Genomic DNA, 22047 nt, shown 5'->3' on the forward strand with positions numbered 1-22047 from the left:
CGTGTGTTTTTTTGGCACTTAGTAAAGTTTGTTTTTACAATTTCAAAAACTTCCGGAATGTAACGTCAGAAGTCAGCAGGCGCTACCTGTTGCCTAGCAACCCGAGCAAAGCCCAGCCCGTTACCTAGCAACCCAAACTAACTTTTGGCACATTTAGTCGGCTGGTTTTATTGCTTTTTAAAAATGTATTAGTTCTACTAGCAGTTTTTTTTTTTTTTTTTACAATAACAAATGTTCCCATAAGAAAAATAATCTGCCAGTTGAACTCCCACTTTTTAAAAATGTAATATTAAGGAAGTACTGACTTAAAACAAGCTCCTATCTCTTACTGAAAAATTACCTGTAGGTTAGTTTTCTTTTATTAAAGTATACCATAATATTTGCACTAGAAACTAGACAGACTTGGTAAGATGTTTTTGTTATTGCAGCGCATACAAATGAAAATCTGAAGAAAAACTGCAGGCTTCAGAAGTCAGGTAATTAGCTGCTACGAGTTCATGTGCGTTTCATATGATCTCAGTGTAAATGCAGCTGTTGTGAAGGCTTCAGAGGTTTGTTAGATGCCATTAGTGAACAACCAGACAGATCAGTGAGACGATTTGAACATCTCACATAGCTCTGCTCAGTCCGTTTACTGAAAACAGAGAAAGAATTGCACAAGTGTTGATCCTCCAAAACTAACAAGTGAATAAATGAAGATTCTGTCAACAGGACAACTATTAGACATGCATGCCACAAATCTGGCTGTTATGCTAGAGGAAGTTCTTAAAAACTCCTAGTTTAAAGACGGCACTCTGGTCAATTGAGACCAAAACTGAACTTTTCTGACCTACATCTGTTCAGGAATCAGGCTGCTTATATCTCTGCAAAACCCACACATCCTGGATGCAAACTGTTCAGACCTTTATCTTCAGGGAAGAAAGATGGAAAATAAAATAAATCTTCAAATCTTACAGGCAGATTTAATGGTGTATTGGACACATTTAGCAAGTGCTAAGTTTGATAGCACCGGCTATCAAATTTGAGTAGACTCTATAGAAGTGCTGTTATTTTTATGCCAGGTGAGGTAAACCTGAAATAAGTAGGATCATTTCACTTCACATTTGAGCAGATTTCATTACCAATGAACTGCTTTTCTTTCCAAATGAAAAAATAAATTCAGAACGAAATTTAAACCTACAAAAAGTTTGCCTTTATGACAAATGAGAAATATGTAACTTTTGAGGCAGAATAGATTCCAGTCTTCCAGAGGCACGTAGCACAGAGGCAGTGTCATCACTTATTTAAAAACTTCGCTTAGTTAAACGAAGAGAAGTGTGTTAAATTGCCTGTGTTCCATTTAAATGTCTCCCTCTGCTTCCATGCTTGCAGAGTGATAACCACGGCATCGGGCGCGAGTTAAGTTCTGACATTAAAGTGATGAGGATTTAAGAAGTTGTATCCCAAGAGTTCAGCTGCTTCCAATACTGTCACTTCAGTCCTGTCTGGTGCTTTGCTCTTAAACCTAAGCTCATTACCTCAAAGACTTGAAGTGAAAAGTGATATTGCCACAGGACCTTCCCTCCTCTACATGCAGATTTATAATTCACTTTTCGCGTTTCCCTCCAGAGAACGCGGCGCCCACAAAGGACTCGTAGGAGGAGGCAATTCAATTAAAAGCAGCTCACATAATGCTATAACTGACTGGTGCCCTTCATAAAAGTTGGCCAGCTAATGACAAAAGTCAGACAAGAGCAAAAAATAAAAAATAAAAAATGGTGGTGAAAGTTATTCTTGTACACCTTCAGTGTTTGGAATAAAAAAATCTTTGGAAATGTGACAAAGCTATACAATTACTGTCCATATTCTACATTTAAGTTTGTTATAGTTCATAGAGTGCCTGGAATAGCTAAAAATTACTATTAATAGCTTAAGGTAATGAGTTCTTACATCTTCCAACAGAGATGTTTTGATCCAATATGCCAAAATGTGCAGATTCTATAAAGTGAGTCTATTGATGGGGCCTCATTAGTATTTGTTGCATTTCTTTCTATTAATCTACAACATATTTTTTTTATCTGCACCCACAGAAAAATGAATACCTGGCCATCTTTGAATCTCTGCAGCTCAGCTACACTTTGAAGTGAAAAGAACTCAGAGAAAGGTATGTGTGTGAATTTTAATTTTTACACCTTTATAATGTTTTCACTACTTCAGTGTAGGTTTCATTTTGCACCACAGAATGATCAGAACAAAGTGTAATTACTTTTCAATTTGAATCACTTCTGTGCTCATTCATACAATCTGTACATTAATTTCTAGGATTCTGTTTCTGCTTTAAACTAGTCATAAATTTGCACTGACTCAGATGCAAAATGCTAGCTAACTAGCTAGGAAGGGTATATTAGCCGCTAGTTAGCGGTAGCTGCAGCTTCCTTGACTCACAGAATGCAATGAAGATTTTTACCTGACAGAAAAGTCTCTGGAAAATAAAAATCAAAAATTAAGGTAAGACATTTTGAGGCCTTATGTTAGATGATGAACAGGCACCTTGTTTTTTCAGTCAGACATGATTTTCTCAACGTCTCAAAACAATTGGAGGATTCATATTTGTGTTTTCACTCATACCCAAAAGTATTCATACCACTGAGCATGAAGATGCTGCCAGTATTTACCAAGCTCTGCACTGGTGGCAACAACCTTCTCTTGCAGGACTGTCCTGGCATTTTATAGGAACCATTAAAGATCCTGCAGCTGAATGATTTAGAAGGAATTAACGTACATCTGGACATTCTGCAGAATAATTTGAGGTTAATGGAACTTTCTGTGAAATAAAAACACTTCACTGCCAAAAACTTTTGGCCACAGCTGTATTGTTAAAGAAAGACGTGGAAGAATAGACATTTATCTCTGTTTGACATTTGTTAAGTAAAGGACAAATCAGGGCAAATTGATGCGACACTTACTGCAATCAGTGAGTCTTTATTGATGTTTCATCCCGGCTGAATTAGAGGCAAAGCAAATAAATAATGCATTATTGATTCACACCGTCGTGCTGCATGCATGGAGGAAAATCTCTGGCACTTTGATGCGTGAGCTGCACAAATTAACTTTTGTTTTAACCATCAATCTTGACTGAAGGTAAGTTTCAGTTTCAACTTGTGAGCATAAATTAACCGTTGGCATTCAAATCTGCATCAGTTTTTTTCTGTTTCTCAGTGAAGACATAATTGTTCTGATCGACGAGTGGTTAAAATAGCTCCAAAGATCTGCAAGTGGGAGCCTCTTAAAATGCCATGTGCATATTACAGAATGGCGTAAAAGTTATTATACCCCTGTCTCATCATTTATTGGGATTTTACGGCAACACAAAAGGTGCAATTCTGAGGAAATACAAGCATAATTTTTATCATTTCTTCCAATGAAAATCAGAAAGTGCAGAGTAGAAATAGTCAATACTTTAAAGGACCACATTTCATTTACTATTTTAAGATTTTTTAAATCAGTTTTCATTTCGAAACTGAAATTTTGAAAGATTCTTCCTCACAAAATGAATCGGTTTTTAAATCTTGCCACAGATTCTAAATAGGAAATTGGTTAATCATATAAAGCAAGGAATGTGCAGTAAAATGATTTGTCTTGGACCTGATATTCAAATTTTCCAGTTTTGTAATAAAAAAAAAGGAATTTAGTGTTTGATCAAAACCCTAGAGTTTGGAAATATTATTCACAGTTCAAATCAGATATTTCCAGACACATAATTAAAAGAAATATATTTTTTCCTCTCTATCTGAAGTTAAGTTAGAGTAAACTTTTCATATTCTAGAATAATTAGAATTACCAAAATTATTTTTTATTTGCCAAATGCCAGAAAACTTTGTGAGAACATTTTTTAATAAAAAAAAAACAAAAACAAAAACTTTCTTTGTAAATACTATTTTAGCATTTAACTTGTGCAGGAAGGTCATTTACGTCAACATGCTTGGATTGTTTCAATGTCACAAAAATATATTATATATATATATATATATATACATATATATATAATATATATTATATTATATATTATATTATTCCTAATTGCTCAAGGACTTATTAATAAAAGCAACAAAAAAAAAAAAACTCTCTCTTTTCTAGTTTCTTTGTATTGTTTTTATCTCTACAGTATAATGCTGGAAATGTTTGGTAACCTACCTTGAAAATGCTTGAAAAGTGCTTGAATTTTACTGTGGGAAGCGTGTATAGACCCTGGTCGGACTCTATTTACTCTATACATCAGAGTAATGGGGTCTGGCTAAAAATATGTGACAAATTTGAGATTATTATTCGTAATCTCACCTGAAATTTTTGTTTTTGTTTTTGTTCCACATCAGTTACACACTTCTTTCTGTTGGTCTTTTCCAAAAAATTCCCAATAAAATGCATATTATATATATATATATATATATATATATATATATATATATATATATATATATATATATATATATATATATATATATATATATATATATATATATACATATATATATAATATATATTATATTATATATTATATACACTTAATAAATTATGCCCCTATTTGTATTAAAAATAAATGTGTTTCCCTAAACCACATGCTGTTCTAAATAATTATCCCATGAGCTTATCACAGGGGAATGACTCATGGAAACATTCTCCATTACAGGATCAGCTTTTGTAAATACGCCACTTAATTTGGGAAGACTCACGTGTTCATATGTAACTGGGAAAGATTAATATTTATGCCTTCCAGGCCTAAACTGTGCCAGGCCTGTTAACATTTGGACAGTTTCGTGTGTTAGGCCACATGCTCCTGCCAACATCCTTGTGTTCTGACAGCGGGGTTGCCTGAGATTGAGAGCAAGTCACAAGGCTCAGTTGACAGCCTCGTGTTGCCTGCTGGTGACTCATGCATTACAGCTGCAAACAGCTCCGGACACTTGAATGTTGTTGCCAGTGATGGGGAAATTAATTTATGTCAGACCGAACATTGTTCTGCTGTGTGCTTCCATTTTTAGAACGTAATGCTGAAGAGTTCAAGCACTGAAAGAAGGAAATCCATACATTTAAGTTAACCCACATTATGGGTTAGAGATTAGAAACAGTGCATTTTTTTTAACCCCTCCTGGGTGTCTTTTTGTGGGCTCTAGTGTCCCTTTATACAGAAGTAGGCTGACAGGAAGGGGGAAGGAGAGGGAGAAGACATGCGGCAAATGTCGCCGGGTCCGGGAGTCGAACCCGTAGCCACGTTGAGGATTCAAGGCCTCCAAATATGGGTCGCGCTATCCCCTACGCCACCACGGCACGCTCAACAGTGTATATTTTTAAAGTTTTTGTACTCCAATTTGGGTTTTCACTGCTTGTTAAAAGCCCAAATTGGAGAACAAAAAACAAAACAAAACACCCAGTCAGTTTTAGGCAATAAGTTAGTTTTTTGGTGTCTGAAAAATGATAATTTCCAAAACCTTTGGAATGTTGAGTCAAAACCGACAGGCAATGCTGCACTGTTACCTAGCAACCACAGTCAGTGCATCTGGACAATGGCTGCTGGAAAACCCAGGTGTTTTGCTGTTGACTAAACACCCAGAAACCAAACACTAAACTTCTGCTGGTTGTGCAGGAGGCTCTTCTTATGCTTTTCAAAGTCGCATTGTTGTTTAATTGCGCATCTGTCTCCAGCCATTTTCACGTGTAAATCTAAACAATGAGTTTGGGGCGTTGCACGCAGCCAATCTCAGTGGAGTATCGACACAAGTTGATCCTGGATTTAAAGTGACAAGACGCCCTAAAACAGCTCATTCTGAAACAAACTGAGTAAACTATCATTTTGTGCAAAATTGTAATGTTTTGTATAGGCCATAGACCTATCCCAACCTGTTGAAGGAAGCCTAACATGTCACCTTTGAATAAAGTTCCATTTTAGTTTCATCAGACCAGGACATGACTGCAAAAATTACAGTCTTTCACCCTGTATGCATCTGTAAACTGCAATTTGGCTTTTTATGTTGGCTGCAACTACATGGTAAAAAAATGTGACTGACCTAAAACAAGTGAAGTTTGGTTTGTTTCCAAACTGTGAGAGAAAAAAAAATGTATGTGTGTCTTTTTGTTTGGTATATATAGTCTTGTGGTTTTCTTCATTTTGACCATTTTAAAGTGTGAAAAACAGGAAGCTGTCCTGGGTTCTCTGTTCTGATTGGCTCATCTCAGCTTTTTAATAAAACTGAGAAATATTAATTTTTTTGGAATTTTTCCCATCAGGATTCCTGAAAATCAGAAACTGATGAAATATATTCTTATGTAAAGCACATAGTCATTTTTTATTCCTCGTTTCACATTCAGGGATTTAAGTGCAACTTGTGTCTTCTTCCATTAATGTATCAAACATGTTCTTAAATGCTAAAATCTTATCTAATTATGTTAATGTGCATGATTTCTCTATGACAACCTGTTATTTTGAGTTAGATTTGTATCTCTAATAAGACTTAATTCAGCATATCAACTCAGAAGGGGGGCTTCTTAATTGGATCCAACAAATAAGATAGATTCGCAAATGAATATCTCGTATCTTTGGGGGGTATTGGTACAGTTAGAATGCCTAATTAATAGACTAGTGTCAAATTAGTTCCCGTTACACATCCTGCTGCCATGAAAATCACTTGTAACCGGCTTTGGGGATTTTTTTATTTAGACATGGATTATTTGCTTAATTGTTTCACCTCTTGTGTAATTTCCATCATCTAGATGGTTCAAAACTCAAACTCGATGTAGATCAAAATCAACCTGAGCAAGAATCTTTTCTTAAGTTGGTTTTTAGCCTATTTTTGCACATTGTCAAAGGGTTTCTCCATCATGTGTGGGTATTAGGATCGAAACGTGCCATTACACCAATCATAGAATGCCATACGATGTCCAAAAATGTCTATCACTCCATCCTGGGATCTCACAGGGTATCTGGAAGTACCTACTCTGCAAATGGAAAGGACTGGGTTTGTAATTTTCCCTGCTTGGAAGTCAATTGGTATTATTGGACTCACGACCTGGAAGATGGAGCTCTGACCCTGTGGCCTTTAGTATTAAGAATTTTGTTGCAGTTTCAGCACCATTGCAACATTTTTAATTCTTCTCCTTCCGTACCTTACTTTCTAAGTTTCTACAACTTGTCACACCATAACTGCAGATGATATTCTTTCACCCAATCCAATCAAAGATGAGATTTCATGGTGCAAACCTGCTCTCACCTGAAAGAGAAAATTCTACCTCTATACAGCAAAAAAAAAAAAAAAAAGCTCCAGAGTCTGCAACAACTACCTGGAAAATTGATTAACTGGTAAATAATGAATGAACTCCATATATGTACAGTTTCTGCTGTGTGACAGAGTGGTAGGTCTACACTAACAAAATAAATGACAAGAAAAAAGTTATATCACAGAAATAAAATCAGATTATGAGAATAAAATCATAATATAAAAAAAATGTAGTCATAACGAGAATTTGTACAAGAGTAAAGTCCTAATATCACAAGAAAAAATTTGAACAAGAACGAAGTCAATAGAACAAAATTGTGAAATTCAGAGAAAGTTGAAAAAGTACAAGAATAATGAGAATAATTCAAAATACAAGAATAAAGTCTTAACATGTGAATAAAATCAGTATTTTGAGAATAAAGTCATATTACAAGAACAAAGTCTTAATATTACAAGGATGAAGTCATAATATGAGAATAAACTTGTATGAGAATAAGTCTTACTACTACAAAAACAAAGTCATATTAGCAAAATAAAATCAGGAAATAATGAGAATAAAGTCAGAATAAGAATCTTAATTTATGAATAAAGTCATGGCATCAAGAATATTGTATTCCATTGTATTCCGAGAATAAAGTTAAAATATTTCAAGAAGAGTCAGGATAACAGTAAAAAAGTTGTAATATTATAACTTCCTTCTCATAATTTATTTTATTTTCTCGGTCTTCTTGGTTCTAATACTCTGTCGGACTGCTGCTGTCTTGATTGAGTAATTGCATTGCATTGAATCCATTCTGACTCCAACCATGACCTGAAATCTAGTGATCTTTTTTTATAACGACCTCTGACCTTCAGTCACACCTCAACCCTAATCTTCACCCCAGAAATGTATCTCTGATCTTATGGAGGTTCTGACACCGAAGATCCTCTGGTTCTGGTCTGCAATCCCCAGAACCAGAACCAAACATGGAGGAGCAGCAGTCAGGTTTTATGCACCACTAATCTGGAACAAAAACAAAAAAACAAAAAAAATGCAGATTTGCTGAACACCATAAATTGCAGCTGTTGTTCCACTTTTCATGAATTTTCTGTATTCTACCTGAAATCTAACGTTTGCTCTATGTCTTCATCATTTAAGGTCCTCTTAACATCCCTGTAACTAAAAGGTGCTATACAAAATATCATCACCATGCTTCTAGGACATGAATGTTGTCATACAAACCACCAAGGTCATTCAAGGTCAAAGTTTGAGCAGGTGGACAATAAAAACATCTCCATCACCAGTCCTTGAAGATAACCCTGCACTCTGTGGCTCTTACAGAGCAGGAGAATTTATTCTACTCATTAAATTAGGTGATTTCTGAAGGCAATTAGATGCATTGATTTTATTTTGAGATGTTGTTAAATGGTGAAAATAAATGTCATTTACAATTCTAAACTACTTTCTCTAAAATCCCAATAACACCTACTTAATGTGTGTTTATAAAGTGACAAAATGTGAAAAAAAAGTGCTATAAACACCTTTTCAAGGCAAAGTTGATTGTTACGTTGGCACAGACACAAACTGTGACATTTTTAAGACTTTGAAACATGTTTTACAGTAAGGACATAAGAGGTTGTCAGACAAACCCCAGGCGCAAGGAAAAAAAGCTCTAAGAGCTCCGTCAGGGTAAATGTCTGCAGAGAACATAAGCACTTTTACTTGTAAAAATGCACTGACCACTCGCTGTGGCTTGGAAAGTCCGTAGCACAAGACAGGAGACAAATCTCAGAATGGCCTGTTGACAAATGTCAAGCTTTGAAACCCTTCACTTTGTCGGATGTGTCATCGAGTGATGTGTTCCACTCCCCTTAAAGATTGCTGGGAACTTCATATTTAAGAAGCCTCTCTCAACAATTCATCCTCTGACAGCTTCGGTGCGTATGCCTTGGGAGCTACATCTGAAAACTTTGACACGTCTACGGCAAGGCAAAGACTTGAGTGACAGAATAATTCTCTGTTAATAGAGCAGGTCACTCAAAGATCTCCCATTTCGTGTCACACTTGACTGTAGACAGGAGATATAAAACACAAGCCCATAACAGTCAAAAGGGAAATGTTGACCAAGGAGAGATTTTTTTCTTTTTCTTTTTTTCTGGAGCAGAACAAAAGTTGTGATTCAGCAAATTTTAAACTTTTGGAAATACTACACTGCGCTTTTTGATCTCTCCCTGTGAAAACAGGAGGCCAAGAGGAAGGAAGGACAAAATTGTTAGGACCCAGAGACTCAGCTGTCAATGTTAGTTTGTGAGGTCCAAACTCACAAACTCAACCAAATACTTTCCATAAGCAATGGAAAAATCTGAAGGCCATCAGTCATTTTGACAGATTACACACACCCGACAACTTGGTGCAGATGCGCAGACATTTTCTACTTTACAAACCAAAAATATAGCAGAGGTAACTAAATGAATTAATTTATATTTTAGTTGAGTTGTGGAGGTTCTCCTCCCGCTGAGTGTTTGTGGGATAAAGTAGCTCCTCGTTCACAGAGTCTTGGTGAGAAACGTTCCCAGTTTTCAAAACTTGTCACTGCAGAGGAAAAAGTTAAATCCAGTCGTCTGATTGATGTGTGAAGGCATCATCTGGATTTTCAGTTTGCTGACTCAATAGAACAAAAAAAAAAAAAAAAGCCTAGCGAAACCTTTGCTCAAGACCCAAAATGTCTAGACCTCGTACATGTAGATGTGCACACGTGTGCTCGCAATGCAACACAAGTCGACACGTGTTCAGCGTTTATTGCTTTCTCCCGTCGTGGAAAACTTTCACTTTTTGCTCTCGTTTGTCAAAATAGGTAGTTATGTTAATTAATATGTATTATGTAGAGATGCATTGATCGTGTATATCATTTCATCATGCCAAATGTACACATTTGACCATCCATTGGTGATAATGTGCTAAGTGTACATGGTATGGTTTTAATTAGTGCTGTCAATCAGATTAATCACATTCTAGCACTTTGATTAATCATGATAAATCTTTTTTGTTTTGTACATTGTTTTTGTTTTAAACAATGTAGAACTTTTTATTATAAACTCCTTGTGCTTGGATGGGGGGATAAGTAATCACTGCAATACATACTACCTTGGTTCTATCCAAACTGTCGTTGTTTTTTATGTAAAATCTACTGCTGAGCACACCACTTGTTTGTAACTCAGCCTTGTTGACCGCAGTACAAGACCGTGTTTTGGGCTCCATTCACATTTAACTTGTGCGGTGATGAGGCAACAGTTGATTGCCTCCAGCCAATTTGTGCACATGAAATTCTGAGCTCATATGTAAATGCACACATACACGGGCTAGTGACGCAACAGGAAAGTTGAAAAATGTTAAACTTGTTTCTGTCACAATCAGGTCTACGATGTTGAGCTGAGTCTGAGTGGCGTAAAACCCTCAGTCCCTGTGTGTCGAGTCCACAATGTGCTGCTGTAGTTTGATTCATTTGCATTATGTAATATTAACGCGTTAAAATGTTTAGATTAGTGGCATGTATACAGACATAATCAGTGAAACAATACTGTAATGTCTACTTTCAAAAATCTCTGTATTACATAACGTTTGCCATCATTGTCGATGGTTTTTTAAAATTTTGATTTCCTCTTTCCAGTGGAGAAACATCTAAATGTGATTAGATGGATACATATTTTTGCTCCGTTCATTGTCAAATAATGCATCACATGTATCCAATTCAGATAATGTGAAAATGGGTGAGAAGTTACCAATAACCCTTACCAGTCGGGCTGAGACCTTGTGACCTTCCCTCACCCACACTTTCATTTAAAAAGCTCAATTTAACCGTAATCTGAAACGTAGGCTGCCATGATGACGACTTCCTCAGGAAAAACAACAGACTTAATGACACAGAACCATCAAATTGCCTGGGCAGATTATCAAGCAAGCGGCAGCGGGAAACAAATTAAATGCTTCTAATTACTTTTAAATTACTGTATTCCAAAGGTATAATCTTTTTTTATGTAACAAAAACAAGTATTTTCCAGCAGAGGTTTTGTGACTGCACAGATTTACTGGATGAGTTTCTAAACTGTGTCATTCTACTTTAAAGGAGAAAAAAAACAACCTTTACTTAGTGGGTGGGAAAATATGCTAATCTTATTGACGTTAGCTGTCACCCACAATATATGGAGAATGCTACTCAGAGAAGGTAAACAAAGAGAAATGAAAAGAGGATTCTTAACTCTAATTGAGAAAGATATCCTTTTGATGTAACTTGGGAGATCTAAGACTTGGTTTTTGAGCTAATTACAGCGCCATGGCAGAGATCTAATTAAGGCGATGCTAATGAGCCTTGTTTATCCTTATCTGATGTCAAAATGAAAGTGGTTGAAATCCAAATAAAGGTGGCAGCATTGGCATCCCGCCAGCTGGGATAGGGATAAGGCATGTCAGCAGTTTCTTTGTTTTCAACCAAATGGATGGTGTTTCATTGTTTTTACCTTTCATTAAACAATTTCTGAATTGAAAGTTGACAGGAGACAGATATTACCAAAAAGTAGTGAACTGTTTGTGAAGTCTTTTCAGCTTTAGAGTTTTATGTATTAGGAAATAATAAACACAACTGGGTCTCTATTGGATTCTGAGATTATTTAATCCTCAAGTATTATTGCTACAGTTAATTAAGATCAAGTTAAAGGTCAGTTGTGATTTATATATGTCTCATGCTTATAACATGTTTTGGTTTACTGGCTCTAAAACAGATTTGAGTAATTTTGAAAGTAAGTTTTAGTTTGTTTTTACACAAAATCCCTACAACTGTAAGAGGTTGTGCTTCCTTTTGACCATTAAAACTGCTTATGTTGTAGATGTCGCTTATTATTATATTTTATTACAAAGGAGCCATTAAAGACATGAGAGACACTCTTTTCAGTTTTTTGAAGTTGTCCTCAAAATTTAAGTTCTCATTTGTTCCCAAATTAGACACTATTTACAAATTTTCTACCTTTTCCTGTGAACTCACAGGGAATAAAGGGAGATAAAGTGATTCCCAGCATGCGTTCAAGTACACCTTGTGCTGGGTTACAGCTTGTACAGTTTAAAGTAATAAACAGAGTCCACTTTTCAAAATCTTTCCTTCAATTTTAGAGCAGAGTGACAGATGTCAGAACTCACCCTGCAACTTAAGTCGAATGTTTTTCTTCTGTCCAGGTTTGAGCAGATTCAGGAGTAATTTCTTTTCTGGTTTTTAGAACCGAGATTTAAGGTGACCCACTAATTGCTCAACCTGTCTCCCCAGCAAAATGAGATTTTGGCTCTCTGTTCCCGTCTCGATAGACTCTTCTGGAAACCCCCACACCACCAATTATATTTCTATGTCTTAACAGAGTCAGAACCTTTGAGAGTAGAAAAGATTTCACTAACAATAAAGCAAAATTTAGCAAACTTGACCTGGAAGTGGACAACTGAAAAACATATCAGGATAAGCATTTTATTACGGTCGACATCAATAAATACTGATTAGCTTTTTGTTTTAAATTTCTGAAATTCTACCTAACTGTGTCTTGACCTTTACTGTTTTATCCACAGTTTTCATTCCACGACGTTGTTGTTGTATTTAGGGAGTTATGAGGCAAAGTAGCAAAACCTAAAACAGTACAAGTTACTTAACAGGCTGTTGCCAGGTGAGTGAGTTGCTAGGTAACCAAAGAGTGAGTTAGTAAGTTACTCAACAGGTTGTTGCTAGGTAACCAAAGAGCGAGTTGCTGGCTGTGAGAGGTTGAGTGGCTGAAGTATTTCCTTTGTGTTCATCCCCCAGCATGCTGTGCGGTTCTAGATCAGAGTTCAGTGAAATTATTGAATGTTTAATGATATTGATCATGTGTCCATGGCAATATATATTATTGGGGCCTGCCTTAGCGCTACATAAGGAATGAGTGGTCACTACAGGAAGGCACCTGTTGTTCTACACCCAACAGAATGTCAACTCTACTTTTCAATTTTTTCTGTTTTTGTGGCGTTTTAAAAAAATAAATAAATCCAAAAACTCAAGTCAGATAAGATGTATGTCATGTGAACAACTTTGAATAATCGATTGAAAAAATAAAAAAATAACTGGTTGTATTTTGTGTTGTTTAGATCACGAACCAAGTCGTTTCTGCTGCTTTCAAATCTCTGCTTTCGGTGTCATCCATGTATGCGACTGCTGTTAGTTCTGGAAAGTTTATTAAAATGCCCACAGAGATCTGGCGGACGACTGCTGTGATTCCTCCAGGGGTCTGCAGATCAGGCAGAGCACCAGCTCCCTGAACTGGCCTTAGCAGATTTGAACACGACTTCAAAAAGGGAAAAATTCACAGTCCCAATGACCTTCAGCAAACACATGTCCAGCAGACTTAATTAGGCAAAATAATAATGAAAAAAAGAAATCAGAGACGCGAAGGCAGCATGTTTAATTCTCAAATGAGTCTCAGTGGATGAAGACAGTGTGTCATAAAATATTTCATTCAAGCTGCGTTCTAAGAATCAAAGCAAATCAAATCATGAATATATCCTCTGGGGAATGAATGAGGGCCTTTAGAAAACCCTTGTGAGAGAGCCATAATGGCTCAGATTTGTATAATGAAAATCACATCAGTGATCATTCTTTTTATTATGCTGTTAACCTTTTAAAAGTACCTTAAATATTATAAAAGCTTTTTAAGCACAAAGTGCTTCACAGAGGACAGTGGAAATATTCCCTCTGGAGATACATACACAGTGCATATTAAATATCTGTGATGACTAACTTATTCTTATGATCGTAAAAAAATGCATTTATTATTTCTTACAGTGTGAAGAATGGAGCAGAATAAATGCCTAATAAATGTAGAATTTGCAGTTCTATGAACTGTAATCTTGAAAGGTATTTCCCCTTGACAGATTTCTTTTAATTTGCTTTTAAATGTTTAGGTTCATCAAATAAATTGTAATTTAAGTCAAAAAAATCAAAGTTTCCAAACGACAGTTTCATCCATTGATTGGAAAAAAGTGAGCCAAATTATTATGACAAATGATGACATTGATGTTTTGAGGACATTTTTGAATAATATATTGGAAAGTTTGCATTCTCAAAAACTCACAAAGTGACATTTTGTAAGGAACACTTAATGCTGGAACTGGAAGATATTTTAAATATCCAAAATAAAACAACAACCAAAAACAATAAATAAATTGGAAATAAAAGCCACACACAACCAGAACCGTAAATAAAATGGGTTTTGATGTCTCTAAACAAAATTAACCTTCAAAAATATTCTAAAAATGGAAATTATTGTGCTCATTTTATGTTATTGTGCAGTTAATTGATTATTGTGACAAACTTGCTAACACTTTCCTTTAGTAATTATTAATGAACTAAAGTTACTAGTTGTGCTGGCAGATTATTTCACTAATAAGTGCTAATCTGCCAGTTTATCTAGTTTTTTTTATTTTTTTTATTTTTATCAATAATAAAGGATTTACTTAAATCTAGATCTTACATCTTGCTGAAATGCTACTTGTAAGTCTGATTTCAAGCGTATTAAGATATTTGCACTAGAACCTAGATAAAGCTCTTGGTAATGTTTTGAGTTTTTGCAGGGTACATCTGGTCTGTTTGTTTGTGGTTCCTTCCTGGAGGCCATCAGCTGAAATAATCCTGCCAACAACTAATCATTCGCCCTCTGTTATTAAATTCTTACTTTCATGAACCTAGAAAATAATCCTACATCAGTTCATCCGTTTCTTCTTGACATCTGTTGTGAATTGGCGCTATGTAAATAAACTGACTTGAAGAAGTAGTAAGGAAAGTCTCGGTGAACATTTAATTAATGATTATTTTGTGAAGACGACATTCAGGAAGAGGCTGGCGTGCCGCAGCGAACTGATTTACTGCAGGAATTCAGCTGAGAAGCTGAGAATTCTTGCCATCTATATGTTGGAGTAAGATGTGAGCTCAGTGATTTATAAAACGCTTCCCTTATGGGCCTCAATAAATCAGGACATCTAATTTCTGCTGGAGTGAAAAATGTACAGTATGCTCAGCCATTTCCAGTAACAGCCATGCGGCTACTATAGCTATAGAGAGATTACAATGACATCCTTTACACTTTACTGACAGCTAACCCGGACACAGCCTTGATGCTCCTCTAAGAAGGTGTCAATGTCGACACAAGATATACTTTATGAAGGTGAAAACATTACCCGACAGATACTTGGAGGAGGACAGTGTGATGGTGGCAGGAGGTGGTCTGCATGGAAAGTTTTGGGGAAAGTGAAAAGAAGGCAGCTCTTGTATATCACAGACAGGGATAAGGGGTGATAAATATGCATCTTCTTAGGCAGATTTTAAAATCAGTGGATGAGGGCAGACCCTTTGCAAATACGTCACTTAATCATTCAAGGTGCCATGACGGACGTCTGAAGTGAGGGACGGGAGTGTTGAACAGAGCAACTGAAATTGTTTGTTTATTCATGGCTTCTACTTCTTTGAGTTGAGCTAATTTGTGAACGTAACACTCCCGGTTGGGGCTCACAGACGGTGGTGTTTACAAGAGTTGGAAACAGCTAGCTTAGAAACGGACCTGTACCTCCCTCCTCCTGACGTGTTGATCAGATCACAGAATTTTCCTGAATTCACACCAATTGATTTATATCACCATGTCATACACAAGGTTTCATCTTAAACTGGAGCGACATTAAAAACGTACAAAAGACGAGATGCTAACTAAAACGCACCTTCTCCATGAGGCGATATTTAATATCTTTCTAATCCTACTCAAAGTATATGAACAATAGTCTTTTTACTTTGTGAAAGGTGTTTGCTGCAAAATTACACCGAGGGCTGCCAGTCGTCACTATTGACGCTGCGGTTTTAGGTTACAAATGTCTGTTTTTAGACCAGCCTTAAAGAGCGCGGTGTGGGTAGAGTTCTGGAGAGCGTGACGTCACGTGCAAAGGGTTAAAATCACAAGCAGAGGATGGATTGGGCTTTGAAAATGCTTGTAATTAGAAGTGGCAAGAAGGAACACACATTCACACAGAGAGGGACGCCGAATCATGTTCTCTGATTTACATACAGATAACCAGCTGCGTTTCCATTGATCATGTAATTGCAACATTTGACGTTTCGAAAATAAATTCGCTTAGTAAAAAAAGTTAATTTAGATTTTCGAAATTGGTTTATTTCACAAAACTGCAATGGAAACACTTATGTATTATAATAAGCATGATGTATTTAGTATTATGTGTTAGAATCCATAGCACTGCCCCTTTAAGTATGCCATGAATGGCTAGAGATGAGGATCATCTATTATGATGCATTATCATTCAGCGTGTGGCTAAGGTTAAAAAATGGGACTGGGTTTCATGTGGCGAGCCACGAAATTGAAATGTTAGGTCATTTTATTGAGGAATGTGGTAAAAGTGCTGTAAAAGCTTTAATCTCTGTTGTTTTTGATGGTGTTGTTTAGAGATGTGTGTGTGTGTGTCTGTGTGTGATATAGGAGCTGCAGACTCTTTCATCGATCTACTACTGCATAATTCTGTGCAACATGTCTTGACAAAGACAAAACAAGGATCGGTGCAGCCATTATAAATATGCATGGCTTGCAGGTAAGTGTTTATTATCACACCATTATCAGTCTCCTTGTTATCAGGTGAACCTGTTTTGATGCATTGTTTATAAAAAGTTATTTATCCTTTAAAAAGCTCAGAATGTTCAGCCCATTGTATTTGCTCTGAAATTATTAACATGCTCACTAAAAGCATTAATAACATATTGAATCTTGTACAAAATTTATTAAGAAATGTCTCAGTCAAGAGATTAGATTTTCACTTTATTTTTCATCCGTGACTTGGACACAGATCCTGATTTTTACCTTGGTAATTTAAAAACAGACATTTCCCTTCCATTTTTTAACAGGTGGAGCAGCAGTGCAGTCATAATGCTCGCATCTGGCATCTGTATGTTAAGCAAACTGCCAGAGTTTCTATACAGATGGAAGCAATGAGGTGTGAGGAGAATTTCTGCTGACAGAACAATTGTTTTCTGAAGGCAGTGGAAGAGGTCTGATGCATCTGCAACCCAAGAAAACCTCCGAAATACAGTTAATTTAAGGGCCAGCAACAAATGTTTTCAGGTTTGTGGTTTAAAGTAAACTGTGTTAAGGCTTCACACTTCTAAAAAATAACCGTTAATATAACAGAATTTTAAATATTTCTTTATAAAACACCATGGAAACAACATGCAGTAAAGACTAAATTGATAGATGTTTGTAGAAGTAGTCGAGACCCAAATTTAAGTACAAAATGTGAATTAAGCTGCTTAATGAACCAAAGCAAGTCCACCTGTGATTGGCTACAAAACAATTAAGGTTTAGAATGGCCTAGTCAAAGACTGTAAATCCAACGCATGTGCTATGACATGTCCTTTAACAAGCCGTCTATTCCTCTTTGATATGGATGTTAAAACAGAGATGAACTTGTAAAGAATTTGTAGCCAAAATAACTCCATAAAAATTCAACTCCAGCAAATTTCAGCTTGTTGATGTCTAAATACCAACATATCACCAATTATTTAAAGTCTCTCTGATGCTACGGAAACATTGGTGTACCTGTTAGTGACTCAGCTGTAATGGGGTTTCATCTGTTTTTTTATTTTGCATGTCAGTGGCTGCACATTTTACAAGTGTGTAAAAAACTTAGTTGATATTCCGCTAATGTCAAATATTTTTCTTCTGGAATTGGGATATTTTTATTAAATAAGAAATACAGTTAAAATTAAGGTGTTCATGGTATGAGTTCTTAAACCATTCAATGACATCGTCCTTCTGCTACTTCCTGTAGTCTTCTTTTTAGTTTCTGCCAGTAGTAACATGATCACATGATTTATGTAATGAGAAAACATGTTTCCAAACCAGTTTTATAAAATATACAAATTTTGATACGGCTGGAAAAACCGCCAAATACTAGCGCTAAAACTTTTCACCAAAAAACATTTTTTTTTTGTTAAGCAAATTTATTTTTGTACTTCCAATTTATGCAATTTTATTGTTAATGGAAATACAATCAGTGTTAATTTATTTATATAATGCATAAAAGCAACAAATGTTGACCAGAGTGCTGCACAATTTATTGAAATTAAGCAAGACAACAAGAATGAGAACAAAATAATTACCGTAATTTCTGGACTATAAGCCGCGACTTTTGTCTCACGCTTTCGACCCTGCGGCTTATACAACGATGCGGCTTATTTATGAATTTTTTCTAACGGCCAGTAGGGGCGCTGGAGCAGAAAAGGTAAGCGTGAGACAGCTGGAATATATCTGTAGAGGAAGACTAATGTAACATCGTGCTTTGTGCATGAATAAAATTAGCTTGAACAGACCCTCATCATGGAGAATGCAAGAAGAAATGCATATGATGCAGCTTTCAAGTTAAAAGCAGTCGAGCCGATGAAGAAGGAAACAGACAGTGAGGAAGAAGACTTCCATGGTTTCAGTGCACAGGAGGAAGAGGATGACGGCTCTCCGTGACTTTTAACCGTATGTTATTTAAACCAGCCCTGTTAGTGTTGTTTTGCTATATTGCTGCTGTTCAGAAAGAAAAGCTACGGCATATTATTAAAACTTTAAAAACACCTTCTGTGTACCGTCTTTCTTTGTAAATATCTCATGTTTCAATGTAGGCACATGCAGCTTATACACCGGTGCGGCTTATGTATGTACAAAATGTGTTTCCTTTAAAAATGTAGGGGGGTGCGGCTTATAATCAGGTGCGCTCTATAGTCCGTAAATTACGGTATGTGCATTTAAAAGTAAGATTTAAACAAAACATCTCTACTCTGTAAATGTCATAAAAAAATAAAAATAAAAACTCGTGGGGGCTCATCCGGGAAATGAACCCAGGACCTTTTGCATCCCCTTCTTATGTTATGACCCCAAGGTCTATAGAGTCAAGGGTGGTAACATAAAAACATGTCCATAGAAAAAATCTAATTTAAAATGATTAATTACAAAAAAGGTTGTTTCACAAACAAAACACAGTTCAACTTAACCTAATTAACACACACACACGCACACACACACACACACACACACACAAAAAGACTAATGCTAAAGAGGGTAAGTGCAAATTAATTACATGACCAAACAAATCCAAAACAAGTCCTTGTCACGGCGGTCTACTCTCAATCCGATTAGCCAGGTCACATTAATACCAGGTTCTGATCTGAACCTTAGTTGGTTCAAGTCCAACATGAGGACACAGCCAAACCTCCAAAACAAAAATCAAAGATATACACCATGACAGAAAATAAATATGGGTGATTATTGTAAATGTAGCCGTCATACAATAATTTGTTATTATGAAAGAACTAACATGTTTGCCAGAGGTGCTGAAAATATGTTTATTAAATTCATAAAAGTTTCCAGATATAACTTGAGAATTATACTGGCCACAAATGCAACACAGCATCATAATCTCCTCAATGGACAATCATTACACAGAGAGAAGCAAATCCCCAGGCACTTCGTAGCACCCTCCATTCACCATCCTCAAACCTAATGTGCTCACTTATGAACAAACACATTAGTCCAGCAGAAGAGAGGCCATTTATATTTGATGTGCTGTCAGTGGCTTTTGGTGAATCTTTACCCCCTTCAGTCTTATTATTAATGTTGCTGCTTCCCTCCCTTGGGAGATTGCTTTACGGGACGGTGGCTGCTAGGTGGCCGGCGGGGTCATTAGGGGAGCAGCGAGGGGTCTGGAGGTCGGTCAGTAGCTGCCTCACCCACACACTCAGCGAGTTCCCAAGGCTCTGAAACAGCAGGGGGTCTAAAGTGTCTCTAAATTGATTGAAGTATACCTTCTCAGACTGAAGGACTTGAAATATTGTCAGCGTCGGTAGAGGAGTTCTGTCAAACTGAATGATTAGTCTGAACAATGGGATGAATAGCAAAAAATACTTGAAAGATTATTAGAAAAGAACATCCTATTAAAAAAATTAAATTATAACAAGGAGTTTTCATTTGCTCCTCCTTTAAAGGTGACCTATAATACTTCCTTGAAAGGGTTGGGATATATTCATATTACAATTTTTGCACAAAATCATTCTTACTGAGATTTAATCTGGTCACTTCTGTCTTTTTTTCCGAAGGAGATGTTTTAGGATCTCGTCACTTTCGATCCAAATAAGGTGCTGGTAAAGCCCCCATCTTTACCTTTAAACTCGCATGTAAAAATGGCTACAAAAACTTAAACAATTATACAACCATATTTATTTGAAAAGTAGAAGTGGAGCCTCCTGCACAACCAACAAGAATGCAGTGAGTGGTTTCTGGATGGTAAGTCAACAACAGAACACTCGTATTTTTCAGCAGCCATTGTACAGCGCATACAGAAATCAATCGTGTTGGATTTTAGCTTGGGTTGCTAGGTAACGGGCTGGGCTTCTCTGGGGTTTCTAGGCGAGGGGAAGTTTCTGCTGATGATTTGTGACTTAACAATAGGGAAGTTTTAGAAACGGCTTATTTTCCAGACGCCAAAAAACAATAACTTATAGCCAAAACCGTCTGGGTGTTTTTGAAAATTGCTTTGGTTGTTTTTAGAAACAGTTGAAACCAAAATGGAAGTACAAAAATGTACAAAATAGAAATTTATTAAACATAAATCTTTTTTAGTCACCATTTTATTTATGTTATTGGGTTTTACAGTAATAAAAAAATATATTTGCAAAAGCAGGATAGATACAATCTTTGATATTTGTGAAAAATTATGCAATAAAGCATCTAGTGTCCAACTTGATGACAAATTAGATCTAAAAATTTTTGAGGAAAAAGTACTTGTTTCATTGCTGTGAAAGTTTGATGCAATTCTATGAAAAGATTGAAAAATTGGAGTAACCAATATTTGTTATATATATTTACGTAAAAATATTTTTTTGCACAGCGAACCCATTTGCAACAAATTGGCCTAGTGTAAATCCAAAGGCTGGTGTTTCTATATGCTATCCATCCAATAACACTGAAGTGGAGATAGTCTGCAATGCTGAATGTGCACAATGTTTATAAAATCTCTTTAAAATATATCATGTTTCAGGTTTTAACATAAAAAAACAAACAAAAAAACCTACATTTTGCTGTCATTTTGCTGCTGTTGCATCAGAATTTTCCCACTTTGAAACATTAAGCAGCATTTCTATGCTATTCTATTTTCGTTTTCATGGTAAAGCAGTTTTTTGAGTATTTAAAACTTTCTTCTTATTCTGTAAAAAAGAAAAAGAAAAAGAATTTGAACTCTCATACAATCTCACACCAGCCCACGCCTCTTATAAAGACTTCAAAACTAATATAGCAGTCAGCTGGTAACAATCTAATCTGAAAATCTGGGAGAAACTCTGGACAGGATATTACATTTCACTCTGAGCAAATACTTTAATCCCGGGTGTGAGTTTTCAGCATTTTGAAGCCTTCAGCATATTCAGGTTACACCCGAGTTTGACAAAAAGAGCACAGCGACGCGCTCATTCATCACCAAAATGTCCTTCGGCACTTTCCTATTAGAAGCTGTCAGGTGGGCTGGACTCATTATTACATCATCATAATGGTGTCATCCTTGAACTTCATCAGAGTAAATTGCTGCAATTTGTCACATAGAGAGATATACCTCTGGACATCCACCTATATGCATGCAAGCTGCAAAATAGTGAAATAATACACTCAAAGCCGCATAAAATTATTTGATGGTTTCTTTATGAGCCCATTCTGATTTTAAACTCATTTTTTGGAA

At 36.1% G+C, this 22047-nt stretch overlaps 1 long non-coding RNA gene across 1 annotated transcript; it reads left to right on the forward strand.

Annotated features, from left to right (window-relative positions):
- Nucleotides 1–2067: 2067 nt before the first annotated feature.
- Nucleotides 2068–17417, forward strand: LOC122824193. Its single transcript, XR_006369460.1, has 3 exons — nt 2068–2143; nt 16764–16872; nt 17183–17417. It is a non-coding gene; the product is annotated as an uncharacterized LOC122824193 (long non-coding RNA).
- The last annotated feature ends 4630 nt before the right edge of the window (nt 17418–22047 follow it).

Source organism: Gambusia affinis, linkage group LG21, assembly GCF_019740435.1.
Source record: "Gambusia affinis linkage group LG21, SWU_Gaff_1.0, whole genome shotgun sequence".
Classification (NCBI taxonomy): Eukaryota; Metazoa; Chordata; class Actinopteri; order Cyprinodontiformes; family Poeciliidae; genus Gambusia; species Gambusia affinis.